Genomic DNA, 16,776 nt, shown 5'->3' with positions numbered 1-16,776 from the left:
AAATAGAGTGGTAGATCAATGGAATAGGCTAGGCTCAGGAAATGCAGTAGTAAATGACACTAGTAATATAGTGTTTGATAAACCCAAAGACTCCAGCTTTTGGGATAGGAACTCAGTATTTGACAAAAACTGCTGGGAAAACTGGAAGATAGTATGGCAGAAATTAGGCATAGACCAACATCTTATAACTTATACTAAAATAAGGTCAAAATGGATACATGATTTAAACATAAGAGGTGATACCATAGGTAAATTAGGAGAGAAAGGAATAATCTATGTATCAGATCTTTGGAAAGGAAAACAGTTTTTGACCAAACAAGAGATAGAGTATATTATAAAATTCAAAATGGATGATTTTGATTATATTAAATTAACAAATTTTTGTAGAAACAGAAGCAATGCATGCAAAATTAGAAGGGAGGCAGAAAGCTGGGAAACAATTTTTGAGGCCAGTACTTCTGATAAAGGCCTCATCTCTAAAATATATAGGGAACTAAATCAAATTTATAAGAATCCAAGTCATTCCCCAATTGAGAAATGGTCAAAGGATATGAACAGGCAGTTTTCTGATGAAGAAACCAAAGCTATCTATTCCTATATGAAAAAATGCTCTAAATCTCTAATGATTAGAGAGATGCAAATTAAAACAACTCTGAGGTACCACTTGAAACCTATCAGATTGGCTAAAATGACAAAAAAGGAAGATAATAAATGTTGGAGAAGCTGTGGGAAAATTGGAACACTAATTCATTGTTGGTGGAGCTGCGAGCTGATCCAACCATTCTGGAGAGCAATTTGGAATTATGCCCAAAGGGCAATAAAGCTGTGCATACCCTTTGACCCAGCGATTCCACTTTTAGGTTTTTTTCCCAAAGAAATCATGGAAAGGCGAAAGGGACCCACATGTACAAAAATATTTATAGCTGCTCTTTATGTGGTAGCAAGGAATTGGAAGTTGAGGGGGTGCCCATCAATTGGGGAATGGCTGGTCAAGTTGTGGTATATGAATACAATGGAATACTATTGTGCTGTAAGAAATGATGAGCAGGAGGAGTTCAGAGAAACCTGGAGGGTCTTACCTGAGCTGATGATGAATGAGATGAGCAGAACCAGAAGAACATTGTACACAGTATCATCAACATTGAGTGTTGACCTACTGTGATGGACTATATTCTTCTCACCAATGCAATGGCACAGAAGAGTTCCAGGGAACTCATGATAGAAGAGGATCTCCAAATCCAAGAAAAAAAAAAAAAGAACTGTGGAGTATAGATGCTGATTGAACCATACTGTTTCTTTTGTTTTGGGTGCTGTTGTTTTTTTTTTTTCTATTTTTGAGGTTTTGCATTACTGCTCTGATTTTTTCTCTTATAACAGGATTAATACAGAAGTAGGATTAATGTTATTATGTGTATATATATATATGTGTGTTTATAGATATATCTATATATGTATATGTATATAGATATATAGATATAACCTATATCAGATTGCCTGCTCTCTGGGGGAGGGGGGAGGGAGAGGAGGGAGGGAGAAAAATCTGAAATTGTAAAGCTTGTATAAACAAAATTTGAGAACTATCTTTACATGTAACGGAAAAAATAAAATACCTTATATGTAAAAAAAAAAGAGCAGCTATAAATATTTTCATACAAATAAATCTTTTACCTCTTTTATTTGATCACTTTTGGTTACAGAACTAGTGGTGCTATTACTGTTTCAAAGGGTATACAAAGTTTTGTAACCCTTTAGGCATAGTTCCAAATTATTTTAAATATTCTTCAGTGATTGATAGATACCACTTTCATCATGCGTTCTCCATCCAAGTGATTCTGAACTCTGAGTTGACATCATATTGGACATGTTTTATATCTACCCCTATTTCCCAATTTCCTATTTCTATCCCCTTCAATCATCCTGCCCCTAATGAACCACTCTGGATTTGCCTGCCCCTTTCACAATGGCTTCTGGGATGCATCACCTATAGGTAACAAAACTGTTTGCATTTTAAATCTTTTCCATCAACCAATTCTTCAATCTTCTGACTCTAATGGAGAGCTGACTCCTTCCTGATGACACAATATTTCTGATTACTCTTTCTAGCACTGATTATAATTTCACATGTTCCCCCTGATTTACTGGTCTAAGCGGTTGTGGGTTGTTGGAATGCTCCTTACCCCCTACTTTCTTTACTCATAAGCTCTTTCAGTAAATTCATATCTACCACCAAATTAAAATTCTTTTAGCTATTCTCTTTTCAATCTCCCCAATACTCATCTTTTTTTCTTAACGAAGTCCAATGCCTGCCCTAATTTCTTACTTCATACTAGGATACTTGATACTCCATCAAACATCATAATATCAGTTTGTCAACTTACTCTCCTCACATAACCTACTCCCCCACCCCATCTCAACTGCACACAAAAATAGCTAACCTCTTTATCTTTCCACCATACACAAATATGCAACTTCTAGGATGGTGAGCTTTGAAATTCCCTTGCTGACAACAATCTCTTTACATTTCCCCTCTCCTTCTGCCTTGTAAACCCAGATCCTGTTCATCATCTTCAATGTGACTTTTGATATCTCAAACATTCAGGTCTCTCCTAAGCTATCACCCTTGAAAACTAGTATCCTTTTTTAAATATCTTCCCTCCTTATCCTGCTGTCAACTTTGCACTGCAAAACCTTGAGCTCACAACACGAGCCATCTTTGTTCCTACTTACCTGCTGCTGAATGTAGCAGGAGTCAGTAAATAAGCTGTGCTGATTCTGCTACAAATATATGCTCTTATTTTTAAATGAAAGCTTACTGTCACAGCAATCTTTTTATACCTCTTTAAATGAACTCACTATCACACTTATATCTGTCAATTATCCTCAATCATGTATGTGTAGACTTAACAGCTCTTTTTTCTTTTGATTTGGAGACCATTTTCCATCATGAGTCCTTTGGAACTATCATGGACCATTGTAATGCTGCTTCTCAGTCTATCAAGTTGATAATCAAGTCTATCACAGTTGATCAACACAGAATGTTGATGATACCATGTACAATGCTCTCCTGGTTCTGCTCATTTTACTCAGCATCAGTTCATGTAAATCCTTCCAGGTTTCGCTGAAATCTTCCTGCTAATCATTTCTACCAGCCCAATAGGATTCCATTACATTCATATACCACAATTTATTCAGCCATTTATGTATATATTTTTAATATTTTTTAATGTCATCTCTCCCATTAGACTATAAGGTCCTTGCTTTCTTTGAATCTAAAAAACCTTAGCACAGTATCTGTCACATAGGATGTGCTCAATAAATGCTTTTTGATTAATTAATGATTAACTTCTTATGCATAGTGGATAGAGCTCTAGTCTTGGAGTCAGGAAGACATAATCTCACTTACAAGCTGAGTGACCTTGGGCAAATCACTTAACTTTTATTTACCTCAGTCTCCTCAACTGCAAAATGGGAATATTAATGATGTCTATGTCCTAACCTTGTTGTGAGGGTCAAATGAGATAATCTTTTTAAAGCTCTTAGCACAATGCTTGGCATATAGTAGTTACTATATAAATAATAGTTATTATTATTAATTCATTGTCTTTGATTTTGTCTTCCTTCTTCACCTTTCTGCAATATTTGAGATTTTTGATCAATACCTCTTCAGGTTGGAAGCTTCTTCTTTTTAGGTTACTGTAAATCTAAACTCTCAGGGCATAACTCCTACAACTGTGATTATTTATTCTTTCTCCTTTATAGGTTCTTTATCTTCTTCTAATGCATTCATGAATAACAACCTTTTCCTGGCATTCAGGGACATTGCCATTTTTAGTTCCCCTCTATCCTTCCAGGAGGATCTTGTACCACATTCCTGAAAATACTTTCAAGTCAAACTGGGCTAGTATTTCTTCCATGTTCTCTTCTTACACTTACCTATGGATTCCCTTAGTTCCATCTTTTGAATTTCCTTTTCCCAAGACATAGCTTGCAGAGGATATCATCTATGTGAAAATGACTTGTTATGTAACTATTTTACTATCTCCAGTGCCTAGCACTTAGATTTGGGCATAATAGGTGCTTAATCAATATTTCTTAAATAAATTCCAAATGAAGATTCTGATTAAACTCACAATCCCAGGGTCCCTCAGAGATTTAGAGAAAAGAAATCATTGAAAACAAAGCAGCCTCCAGAATGTTTTGCAACTAGCATGCTAATACAAATTCAGCTTTAGAATAAAACTAATAAATTGAAACACCTCTGTGGCAATGATGAAATGGTGTTCAATGATTGGTTCCTGCTTGTTTCATTTACTAGCAACCTGGAGAGGAATGATCAGAGATTAAATAGGTATGGAAACTGAATTACCTTTTGGCCTCTCAAAATGCTTTTTCTGGCTTGGATAGACTTCAGCTAACTGTCTGTTTGTCTCTCTGTCATTCTATAAAAACAAAAAAAGACAAAGACTCCTTAGGAGAGTGGAGAAGAATTGTGCAGAAACCATAACACATATAATAGACTGAACTCATTACCTTCCCTCCACCCCACTGAAGCAAGGTGCAAATTCAATTTTAAGGAAAGCTAACGCTTTTCATTCTGTTTTAAAGCAATTTCTTACCTGGCAGATGGGTAATTCTTTCTTTACTTGTATCTCTTGAGGTGCAAATTAATTTTTGGTTTAGATAGTAACTTATCCTTTTTGAAAAGGAAATGATAATGGTAGGAGCTGATTTATTTCTGTTCAGGAAGGCATTTGGATTGAACATAGAGGAGTATTTGATTCAGAAAATGCTTACTTTGTTTAAATTTCACTTGTACTTTGTATTGCACTCTTGGTAAGGTGACACTTTTTCTTTTTATGTCAAATTTTAATCTTTGTCTTCATATTTATTTTTTAAAAATATATTTACTTCCTATTTGGACTATGATGTTTGAAACACAAAGAAATTATTTAAATGTGGACATATATTGAAGTATAACAAACTTAAATCATAAAAAGTTATAGGTCCAATCTATTAACATGGTTCTATAATGATTTATAGTTTTCATCACATTGGTAAAAATTTATTGTTGTTTTTTAAAGGTGTATTATTTCATTGGTGTTGAAGTTTCCAGGGAGGGATGGTCATCACCAATGGAGAGATGCACTTTCTTTGTAAGTTAGACAGTGATTTGGGTCACTAATATGTTAAGCAAGTTGCCTAGGGTCACAGATCCACTTAATTTAGGAGAGAGGACTTGAAAGTATTTCTTTCTGACTCCAAGGCCAGTTTTCTAATTACTCTGCCAAGTTCTCTCTCCTGTCTAAAATATGATCTGTTAAAATATTTTAATAGTAATACAAAGATGGTCATTAATTCCTATATATGGAATTTTTTCATTTTGTTCAACCCAATATTTAATTTCACAATGGATATATTAATGAAATGGAAATTAAATGATGACTTTTTCTCTAGAATTACTCTTTCTTGTTTGGCAAGAATTTACCTATAGCTGCAGGTAATACATACATAACTTGAAGTTGTACACCTTGAGTTTCAGAGTGGGATAAATCTTGTGTTAGATTATATTGCCAGTCGACAAAGTTTGATAATAGACCAGGGATTTAAAGCTAGACACTCTAAATTTGAAGGCATCTAGAAAGAATCTCCTCATTTTACAAATAAGATACTTAAGCCAAGGTAGTTTACATGCTTGTCTAATATGAAATAGCTAAATAAATGTGTTGACTGGATATTAATCTAAATGTTCCATTCTCTCCACTATAGCAAATTGGCTGCAAATATTTTATTCTGCTTCTATCAGACATATCAACTCAAACAAGGAAATGAGGTAAACAAAGTTCAATGGACTTTCATTTGGAAGTCATGTGATGGCCAGACATGAGAGAAATGTCAGGTGTGTAATGGAATTAGTGAGGGAATAGGGGAAAAAATGAGTTAGAAAAGAGATGGAAAAGAAAGATGAATTACCAGAAAAGAATACAACTTCCAGAAGAACTAGATTACATATTCTGTTTGTGAGAAAAATAATTGGATTTGGCAGATGCCCAGGGGTCCCACATGAAGATTGATTTGGCATTGATTGAATTGGTTGAGACTGACTGATAGACTGACTGAGAACCTACTTAAGGTTGATTAAATCGAGACCACACCTAGCTGGCCCTGACTGGGGTGTTGTTCTTAGAGGCTGTGTACTACAACATTAACATGAGACCACCCTCAACCAATCAGTTTGAAGGAATTCCCCTTCTGGGAGGGGAGACAGGAAGTAAGAAGTGAAGCTGGCTCCCTGGGTCTGTCCTTTTCATTCTGGGACTTTGGGTTGGTGGCAGAGAGAGGAAAGGAGATAGGCTTTTCTTTCTTTACTTTCTATACTCCATGTGTTCTCTTTACTCTTTAATAAATATTCAATGCCCAAAACTGGTGCTGACATTTCTACCTTATAAGTAAACCTTAGCTAGTTCACCCCTCACACTGGGGGTAGAAACAAGGCAACCACACATTAGATTTTAAATACCACATATTGTTTGCCCTATAGGATTGAATATCAAAGTATATAATGGATGTCACTGGAAACAGATTCAATTTAGGGAAATTTTCTTCATATTAATCTTTTTTTTTTTTTTTTTTTTTTTTAGTGAGGCAATTGGGGTTAAGTGACTTGCCCAGGGTCACACAGCTAGTAAGTGTTAAGTGTGTGAGGTTGGATTTGAACTCAGGTACTCCTGACTCCAGGGCCAGTGCTCTATCCACTGCGCCACCTAGCTGCCCCCATATTAATCTTGTACTAGGAAATTTAATGGGTATTGCAAGTAAAATCTAAATGAAGGCAGTGATGGGAGGTTCCCTTAATTTAGAACTAAGTTAATACTTAGAATATCTTATCTAATTCCCTTGATGAGTAAATTGAAGTCAAAAGATGTTGGTGCTTCTTCAGAGTCCCATGGTTAGGAAGCATAAATAATTTGTTTAAACTCAGATTTTCTAATTCTGAGTTCAGTGTTCTTTCTACTTTACATCATACTGTTCCAAATCATAATAAAATATAATAATGATTTTTAAATGTAAGGAAGGGACCTTCAAGTATAGACAGGGATCCTTGTGTTGTAAGGACTGTCCTTGTGTGGCTCATAGTTATGTAGAATAAAGGTCTTTATCCTCTTCTCACCTACCTTTCTCCAAGGAAGACTTTATTTCCTCCCTGGAGGGGAAATAAGAAATTGGGGCTAGAGGCCACTCTGCTCTCCTCTGAGAGAGAGTTTATTAAGCTAAAATTTTATCTATCTTCTCCCTTAAACTTTATTAATCTAAGAGATATGATAAGGTTCAATATAACTTTTGATCACTGTCATCACTACTGGTGGAAAAGAATACCCTAATCATTATATCCAAAATGTTCTCTTTGCCATGAAATGCCAGTTCCACAATATACACAAAGTGAATAGAAAAAAAAAACACAACCCATTTCTTCAAATTGGTAGTAAAACAGAAATAAAAGAAGGTATCATCCATGGGAGAATAAATAGCAGAAAATAAAGAATGGAAGAGGAGAGAGAGAGAGAGAGAGAGAGAGAGAGAGAGAGAGAGAGAGAGAGAGAGAGAGAGAGAGAGAGAGAGTTCTGGACTTCACCCAAGGGGAAATTCCCTGAAATATATGTAAGTAGTTGGGAATAGGAACCAGATGCTGATTTCTAGAATCTTTTTCCATCAGCAACTAGAATTAGAGTTTGCCTCTTCCATCTACTCTCTCAAAATTGCATACCAGAAGTGTCAAAATTCATTCAGCACTTGAAGAATTGAAATTTGAAGAGTCCCTGAAGAAAACTGAAGAAAGATCTCCTGTTCTTAATAACTCCACCCCATCTCTCATTTAGGGAAGAGTATTAATTTCTACCAATGAAGAAATGGGCCTTGTGACTGGGGTTATATTTATAAAATATAAACATTCTATATTGACCATTATTGGTATTAATTGGGAGAGTGACAAGACTTAATTATAATAGCTAGCAATGCCATAGTTTGCCATGAATTATTACAAATTGTACTTCTTTTAATGGTCACAACAATGCTGGAAAGTAGTTGCTATTATTATGCCCATTTTAACAAATAAAGAAACTTATGTAGACAGGTGAAATTATTTGTTTAGGGCAACAACACTAGTAAGTATCTGATACTGGATTTGAATTCTGGTCTTTCTGATTCCAGGTGAGGCATTCTATCCACTAATGCATATAACTGCCTTTGCCTTTTATTTTTTTTTTTCATATTAAACTTGTAGTTTTATTCAGGTTTGATTTTTAACAAATGTGTCAGGGAGAAAACCCCGAGGAGGGGTGGGGCCCATGGGTGCTAGGGGCCCTCCTGGATGCCTGAGGAGGGGAGTAGAGCCCCTCCCCACTCCTGTCCCTTCTCCCACTAAAGAGATTTTGGGAAAGACACAGGCAGATTGGGAGGGGGGGCAGGGAGTCTGGTTCCCTGCTGGAGGAGGGAATGGTGCTAGGTGAGGTATAGGGAACCAGGGGGCTAGACAGGATAGGTAGGGAGAGGGGGCAGAGGATTTTTTCCAGAATCCAGAATCCACAGCTTTCTGCTTCCAGATTGAATAATGAAAAAGAAAAAAACTAAATCTCAAGGAGCCCCCATCCCCTCTCCACCACCAGGGCTGTAGTGTGAGGTGGGGGAAAGAAGGGGGCAGTTTTACCAAGGCCCCGCCCTCATCTTGTCCGAGGCATCGGGGGAGATAGGGCTGGACTAAGCACTAAGGGGGTGGGGGGAGCTCCCCGATTGAGAAAAAAAAAAACAAAACAAAATTAAACATCAAAGAAAGAGTAGGCGTCCAGCCAGGGTGGGGCCAAAGCCTGACCAGGCTGGGAAGGAGAGGGAAGGCCTCTTCAGGCGTGGATTGCTGCGGCTGCTGCAGCCATCACCACCCTGAAGGTCGGTTACTTTGCCATGGACTTGATTGCAACAGCTGCTTCCTCTGTCATGGCTGACAGCACCGTTATCAGGATCTCTTCTCCACAATCTTACTTCTGCTCAATTTCCTTGCCAAGGTCACCCTCAGGTAAACGAAGGTCCTCCCTCACCTCCCCACTGTCCTGGAGCAGTGACAGGTAACCATCCTGAATCCCAATCAGCTGGAAATCATTTCTCTTGATATTGGGCACATCCATGTTGTGGGTTGAAGGGCAGATAATTTGCATATTTCTTCCCAGTAAAGATGTCGATACCAACCAGATGAACCTTGGCATGGCCATGCTTTCCATTCTTGGAGGTGGACATCTCAACTATCTTACAGGGCCGGCCTTTGAGCACCACAAAGCCATTCTTGCGCAAGGCATAGCACTGCATAGGAAAGGTAGCTGATGCGCCTGCATCCCCCGTCTCAAAGTCCAGGTCATCTGCCATTTTGAGAGACTTCTATTTCAACTTGTGCGAACGTACTGACTGGACCCCCGTCCGCCCGCCTCAAACTCAACTGCTACTGCCAAGCCTATTGCAGCCGAGGCCACTGCTGCTGCTGCTGCGGCACATGGGTCCTAGTGCGCAGGCGCTGGCTCGCCTTTGCCCTTTTTTAACTCCAGTGTGATGATCAGCCAGTACTAAGGCCCATGAGCATCTTTTCTGGAGCATGTAATGTTAAACATTTGATTGGAAATTGCAGTTACATGGCATGTTGGATAGAGTGCTGGGTCTGAATTCATAAAGACTCTACACTTACCATAAGCAGGACTGATATGGCAGCCTAGACAAATATCCAGAAAAAATGAATGAGAATTTCTAGTCAAATAGGAGGGAAATCATCATATATTAGTGTAACAGAAATATAGGGAAAAGAGAATATTAAGAAAAAGGTGGATGACAGTATCAAAGGCTACACATAGCTCAAATGTAATAAGGTTTGATGAAAAGCCATTAGTTTGGACCAATAAAAATCATTGGTAACTTTGGAGAGAACAGTTTTGAATAGAGTCATAATAAGGGACCAAGTGAAGGGGATGATTATGTATCTAGCAAGTATACCAAAAATATATCAAGCAAGCAAAACCAGAGGTTATGTATTTAATAATTAGCACAATATTTTAGACAAACTGCACATTTATTCAAAGCCACATTTATTACCATAATACTAATACATAACTACTAAATAATATTAGTTATTTTTATAGTGTGCTTACACTTACATTTAAACAATGCATTGTTTAGAAAAAAACTAGGAACAGATTGTATTTAATTGATACACCCTAAAATGAACTATTAAAACTAAAAAATATCTATTTAAAAAATAATGTACTAATATTTGATCCAAACCAAAAAAAATCCTTTCTCATCGGCAAGGAAGAAGTGAAGGTGAACATAAACATACATATTGATCATGTGCATATATTTTTATGTGTCCAATAGAAAGAATTGTTTCTTTCTAATGTTTCCGTGTTTTTTGTTTTGTTCTGTTTTGTTTTGTTTTGTGCCGATATGTAACTTGATCATGGATACTGGTTGCAGCCAGTCTTCTTTTCTTGTTTTTTTTGTTTTTTTTTTCTTTCAGTCACACCAAGCTGGAGAAGTCAATTGGAACCAGATTTTTTTAACAAAAGTTTAAAGGATACTTCAGATACTTCATATTCATGAAAGTTGATTCTTTAAAACCCTCTTAAACTCTTATTCTGGTCTCTTCAGTGGTTTTCTGTTTACCTTGACTCTGCAGTATAGAGTTGTCCAGTTTCCAGATGCTACTTCTCTTTAGGTTTAAGTAGATGGAGGAAAAATGCTTGACAATGTAATCAAGGAACAAGATTGATTTCTCCTTCCAGTTCAAATGCAAAGAGGAAAATTTGTTCTTACTTTAGAATGTGAGCTGCATCACATCAATACCTATTCCATGACCATTATACTTTTTCCAAACTTGAGTATTATCTACTTTATAACTTCCAGTAGGTTTTCTCCTCTCCAACAAAAATAGGTTATGGTTAGTCATCTCCTCTTTCCACTATAATCACCCATTATTCCTGTTCTTCTCGAAAATGCTTGGTTACTGACTCTTGACCCCTCTTTTCATACTGTCTCTTACTTTTTATTTTGAAAGTATATTTCTCAATTTTCATATTGTCTTTCTTTTTCCCTCCTATATTCTTATCTCTTTATATTTGAAGTTCTTGGCTCTGTTTCCTAATATTTTATTTTATGTTGCCAACATGCTAGAAGCACTGATCTGCTTCTATTTTGCCATCACATATCTCTTAAGCCCAGATAGTGACTTTTATTGGTCATATAATGCTTGAAAATATGTTTTTTCTCCATTTAACTCGAGTACATTTGTGTCTTTGTTGTACACCCCAAATTATATCTCCTATATGGTATTTCTATCCTCAACTTAATGTGAGATTTTTGATTCTGGTTATTTAACTTGTGGGTTGCTGTTTCTACAATAAACTGTTTTTTGTTAAACCTGACAAAACGATATGGGCATTTCATCTCTGAACTTTTTTCCAGAGGCAAATTATTATTTTTAAATAGCCTCTGTTGAGAAAATATCCCTTAATGAGGACAACAGATCCTAGACTCATGTTAACTGTGGCATATATCAAAATGTATTTTAAGGAATTTTCTCTTTTTTCATCCATTTAGAATGTATGTTTTTGAGTAATATATGCTTTCACCTAATACAAATATATTTTTCAAGGTCCTATAATTCTTAAGATTAGGGAGTCATCACTTATATGAAAGGAAAAAAAAAAACCTCAATGCATTTTAATCGTGATGCAAGTGTAGCTCCCTTTCTGGGGTTATTTCCAACTTCATTCTTTAAAATTTTTTTTTTAATACTCAAATCTCATTTATTTGCAATAAGAAGGCAGTATCCCAAATACTTACCTCTGAAAAGGCAAAAAGAAAAAAAGTCTCTGCCTTGAGGCTTAAAAACCAAAATACAAAATACAAAACTCTAAGGCAGTTTCATTTCTGCCTTGCCCTTCATTTCTGACCAACAAATGGAACTTACCTCTGTTTTGGGATCCATACTCACATGTTAACTTTGGCCTTAACATGTCAGTCTATAAACACTGTAATTACTGAACACAAGATGAGCACCGTGGTCCTCATACATTTGCATAATAGCGATCTTGGTTCTGAAAGTCTCAATGGGCATACTTTGCATCACTCTTGCTGTGTGGTAATCTTCTAAAAGGCTCATAGTCATTAAAGCAGGATTCAAAAACTTCATCAACTGCTTTCTGGGAATCTTCTTTGCTAACTTTTCTAACAGCCAGAATGGAGCAAAGGACTCTGGTCTCAGACACAAGTCTGATGGTGCTGTTTTAATCCAAAATTAAATCGGATCATTTCATTGGTAAGCGAGCAGTCTCCACTGAGGTTAACCACTCGAATCTCTGAACAGGCTAAGTGTTTGACATTAGTAAACCAGTCCACATGAGCACAAGAATGATCAAATGCATGGATTAGTTCATGAGTGACCACTCAGTTCATGTGAGCTTGATTATGAGTAGTCTATGCTTTCATCTAATACAAATATATTTTTCGAGGTCCTATAATTCTTAAGGTTAGGGAGTCATCACTTATATGAAAGGACAAAAAAACAACGCATTTTAATCATTATGCAAGTGTAGCTTCCTTTCTGGGGTTATTTCCAACTTCATTCTTAAAGATTGGATGACAAGCCAAGGAATTACTCTAGTTTGGAAGTACTCTTTGATTTTGTATTCCTAAATACATAATACAGGAATAATTGCCAGCATATTTAGTTTTAACAATTGATTAGCTGATACCATGGCCTTGAAGCATGTCATTTGCTCAAATTGTCATCATCATCACCACCACCACCACCATCATCATCCACCCCATAAAAACCCTGGGGTACACTCTGCCCCAATAATTCACAACATTAATGGGAAGAGTGAGCACACAGTGATTACACTAGTTGTGAAGCTCAAATGAAGCGAACACAAGTGGACCAGACAACTCATATCCATGGCATGGACAAGTTTTAAGGTCCCTTCTTTCCTTGTGATGTCCTTGTGCTACTATTCTGGGCAGGCCAGGAAATAGTTTCTATTGAATTATGAAATAAAGAATTATTCTTCCATTTCACTTTCATGATATTGCTCACATACAGAATTATTGTTTTCCTTTTAACCTAGCATAAGAAAATTAGTTATTCTCAGCCTCCTTTCTTTCTTCATGCCTCCAGTTCCCTTTAATTTAGAAACAACACAAGGATTTCTTGAGTGCCCCTATCCAATTTTCTGACCACCTAAATGCCTTCCCTCAGCAGAAAAGTCTAAGGCAAATTTTCATTTAATATTTGTTATCTCAGTGATGTTCTGCTCCATTAGTAATGGAGGAGATTTGTAACAATCATCTGTATTTAATTGTTATAAGCTTAGTACTAACTGTTAGTTTTCCTGGAGATAGTTATGCTGCATATGTTGCCAAGAATCTAAGATTTAGTTTGGTACACAACCTAGGTTCAAATCCTGACTCTATTACTTACTATCTGTATGACTTTGAAAAAAAATCTTTCTTGGCATTATTTTCCTCATCTATACAATAAAGAAATTGGACCAGGAACCCTTGAGGGTCCTTTCCAGCTCTGTATCTATGATCCTCTGATTCCTAAGGTGGGTATTGTTTATAAAGATAAATATTTTGTTTTTTAATTATGTGTTAAACCTCTAGTTAATTTTACAAATTACTCCGAAACTTGTTAATTTGAAAATTTGGTCAATCTTTGATTTTTATCCTTTGATTTATATTCTTTAATCAGTGTAGATTGTAAACCCTACTCTGTGTATATGTTTCTTGCCTATGTTGCTCTACAAAGTACAGAAGGGTTTCCTCTATATTATTTTAATATATCTGGGGTAAAAATATGAAATTTTACCTACACAAGTAGTATCTTATTCTTGATATGTAAACCAAACCACCCCTTTTGGGGGACAATATCATTGATACTATATTTTAGGTGTCTTTTTGAGCACAGATTATAACTAAAACTGTTGTTCATCCTTCATTTTTTTCAAAAAGATCAATGACATCTTTGGGTGATGTTTTGCTGTACACATGAAATGGATTTAAATGAGTTAGAGTTGCACAGTCATCACCCTCACTTTATTCTGGTGTCATTCAAGTCCAGTGGCAAGTCAAAAGTCAGGATAACTAACAATGGCCTGTGATACAATAGATGACCTTGGCATTTGATGTCTGACCAAGCTCTAAGCACCTCACAGTGCCTGCTTTAGCCAGCTTCATGGTCATTGGAACAAATTTTTCTCATCTGCCCATTCCAACAGGGGAAGTCTTCACATGCTTGGGGTAGACATCACCCTAATTCACTGATGGGCTTGAGGCCTATAGATTACCCTCAACCTGGTTTGTTTTGACTGCTGAGATGGTTTTAGTGGGGTGTGGTTGTTGGGCATTCTGTAGCTACTTCAAACCTCAGGTGAAAGTTGGGTGAATCAAATGGACACAAAAATTGAATAAGCATCACTGGAAAGGGCTCAGTAAGCACTCACATCAGAAGTGCTAGTCCTACCATACACCCCAGTGAGAGCATACTTGAATGCATCATACATTTTTCCTTTGGGCAGGTAGTGAGTGGTACAGCATATAGAACAATGGGACCCGGAGTCAGGAAGGCCTGAATTTAAATTAAGTCTCAGACACTTTCTATCTCTGTGACCCTGATAAAGTCATTTAGCCTCTTTCTGCCTTAGTTTTCTCAACAGTGAAATGGAGATAATTTTACCTTCATATACTTAGCAGGGTTGTTGTCAAAATCAAAAGAGACTGATTCTTTCTCCATCTGCCTCTCCTATTTTTATTAGATACGTTTCTAGACAAACTCCCAATTCAGAGGTGTGTTATAGTGTGGGAAATATTAATTTTCATCCATTTTATTTTTGTAAAGTGGATAATGAGAGTAAGAAAAATCAACTCTACTATTGGTATTACTAATTTCCAAAAATAGAGAAAGAGGATTTACTACTTAACTCTTTTGAGACAAATATCATAATGCTCAAATCCAAGATATGAAAGCTATAGACAAATATTGATATGAGTGTCAGAGCAAAAATATTTAATAAATATTAGCAATTAGACTACAATCAGACATTTAAAAGTTTGAACAGTATAAACAGGTTGGATTTATATGAATGTGTTGTTTGTACAATGTTAGAAAAACTGTGAACAAAATATACCAAAGGATTAGGAAAATAACATAAATAACATTGTTATTTGTTGTTCAGTCATTTTACATATCTGATTCTTCATAATGCCTTCTGAGATTTTCTTAGCAAGGATACTCTAATAGTTTGCCATTTCCTTCTACACCATATTTTACAGAAAAGTAAGTGAGGGATACAGAGTTAAGTGATTTGCCTGAGGTCACATAGCTAGTAAGTGTCTGAAGCTTAATCTGAATTCAGGTTTTTCTGAATCTAGGCCAGACTTTCTATCCACTGTGCCAGCTAGCTGACCTGACATGGTTGCAATAAAGCATATTTTTAAAGAAGCATTTTAATGAAATACTCCAAAATTTATTGTGACATTAAAAGACATAGAAACAAATGGCACTTTCCTTAAAACTGTAGCAATTATCTATAGGAAATATGTGTGTGTGTGTGTGTGTGTGTGTGTATGCTCATCTGTAATGAAGAAATGATAGAAGCCTTCACAATAAGTTCAGTGGTAAAGCATGGATGCCTTTTACCACCACTATTTGATATCATTTTGAAAATACTAATTATTGAAATAATGCAAGATAAAGACTTTGGGGTAAATATCATGTGAAAAAGCAAGAAAAATGATTTTTTGGCTACTCATGACATTAAAACACTGATATAGTATGCTTCCTGCCTCTTGGCAAAGAATTTGATAAAACAGAAATGTAATATTAAACACCGATTTTCATCTTTGCTCAATGTATCATTTTGTTTTGCTTGGATGTATTTATTTGTTCAAAGGCAGGATTTTTGTTTTGAGTGAGAAGTTGGTAGATAGAGATATAGCAGTAGAAATAAAAATGTCAATGAAACATTGAAAAATAAGATAGCAAGAGGAAGTACAGAAATAGGACACTGAGAGGGTAGTTTTGTCACTTTATATAAAATTTAATATATATTTTTAAAAGCAAAATGAGTGTAATATAAATTGACAGTCATAAATTTCTTCATTTCTGTTCTTTATAGATAGGAATATTTATTTTTTGAAACTTTTAAATTTCACAACTCACTACAGATGTTTCCATATGTAAATAATGTTGTACAGATTTATTGAAGACTCAATGTATTAGTTTACTGAAATATTTTCTTTTACTAGCCCTTTACTATTTTTCTTTTGTTCTTACTATTTTCCGGTGACTGCTGTCTCCAACAATCTCTATTGCTAAACCAATGGCTTTTATGGGTCCTCATTTTTCTTAACTTTTGTTCTTTTTGTCATTGTTCATTTTCTGCTTTCTGATTCTGGATTCTTTTCTCCTCTCTTACCTTCTCTAGCATTGTTCTCTTTTTAAGCTCCACCCTGTCTAAACTATCTTCAGTTTCAATTTTAGACTGAATATCTATGATGTCGGGGAAATGGGGGGGAATCATTGAATAGACATCACTTCAAACTTGGTTGTAAGCACTCTTTTTCTTTTAGTCCCAGTGGCCATGTAGAAATGACTAAGTTTTACATTTAAAGCCATTTAGAATTGAAATAACTTTAAAAAAAAGGCAGTTTGGAAGGGAGGAAACTTTGGATATAGAGGTCTCTCAT

The 16,776-nt window shown here is 35.9% G+C and overlaps 2 pseudogenes; both read right to left on the bottom strand.

The window, feature by feature from the left end:
• Positions 1-8,800: 8,800 nt before the first annotated feature.
• LOC122735012 lies at positions 8,801-9,445 on the bottom strand (annotated as a pseudogene).
• A 2,650-nt stretch (positions 9,446-12,095) lies between these two features.
• Positions 12,096-12,483, bottom strand: LOC122737429 (annotated as a pseudogene).
• Between the last annotated feature and the right edge of the window lie 4,293 nt (positions 12,484-16,776).

The sequence above is a fragment of the Dromiciops gliroides genome, chromosome 1 (assembly GCF_019393635.1).
Source record: "Dromiciops gliroides isolate mDroGli1 chromosome 1, mDroGli1.pri, whole genome shotgun sequence".
Taxonomy (NCBI): domain Eukaryota; kingdom Metazoa; phylum Chordata; class Mammalia; order Microbiotheria; family Microbiotheriidae; genus Dromiciops; species Dromiciops gliroides.
Note: the sequence above shows the minus strand (reverse complement) of the source record. Positions and strands in the feature narration are given on the sequence as shown.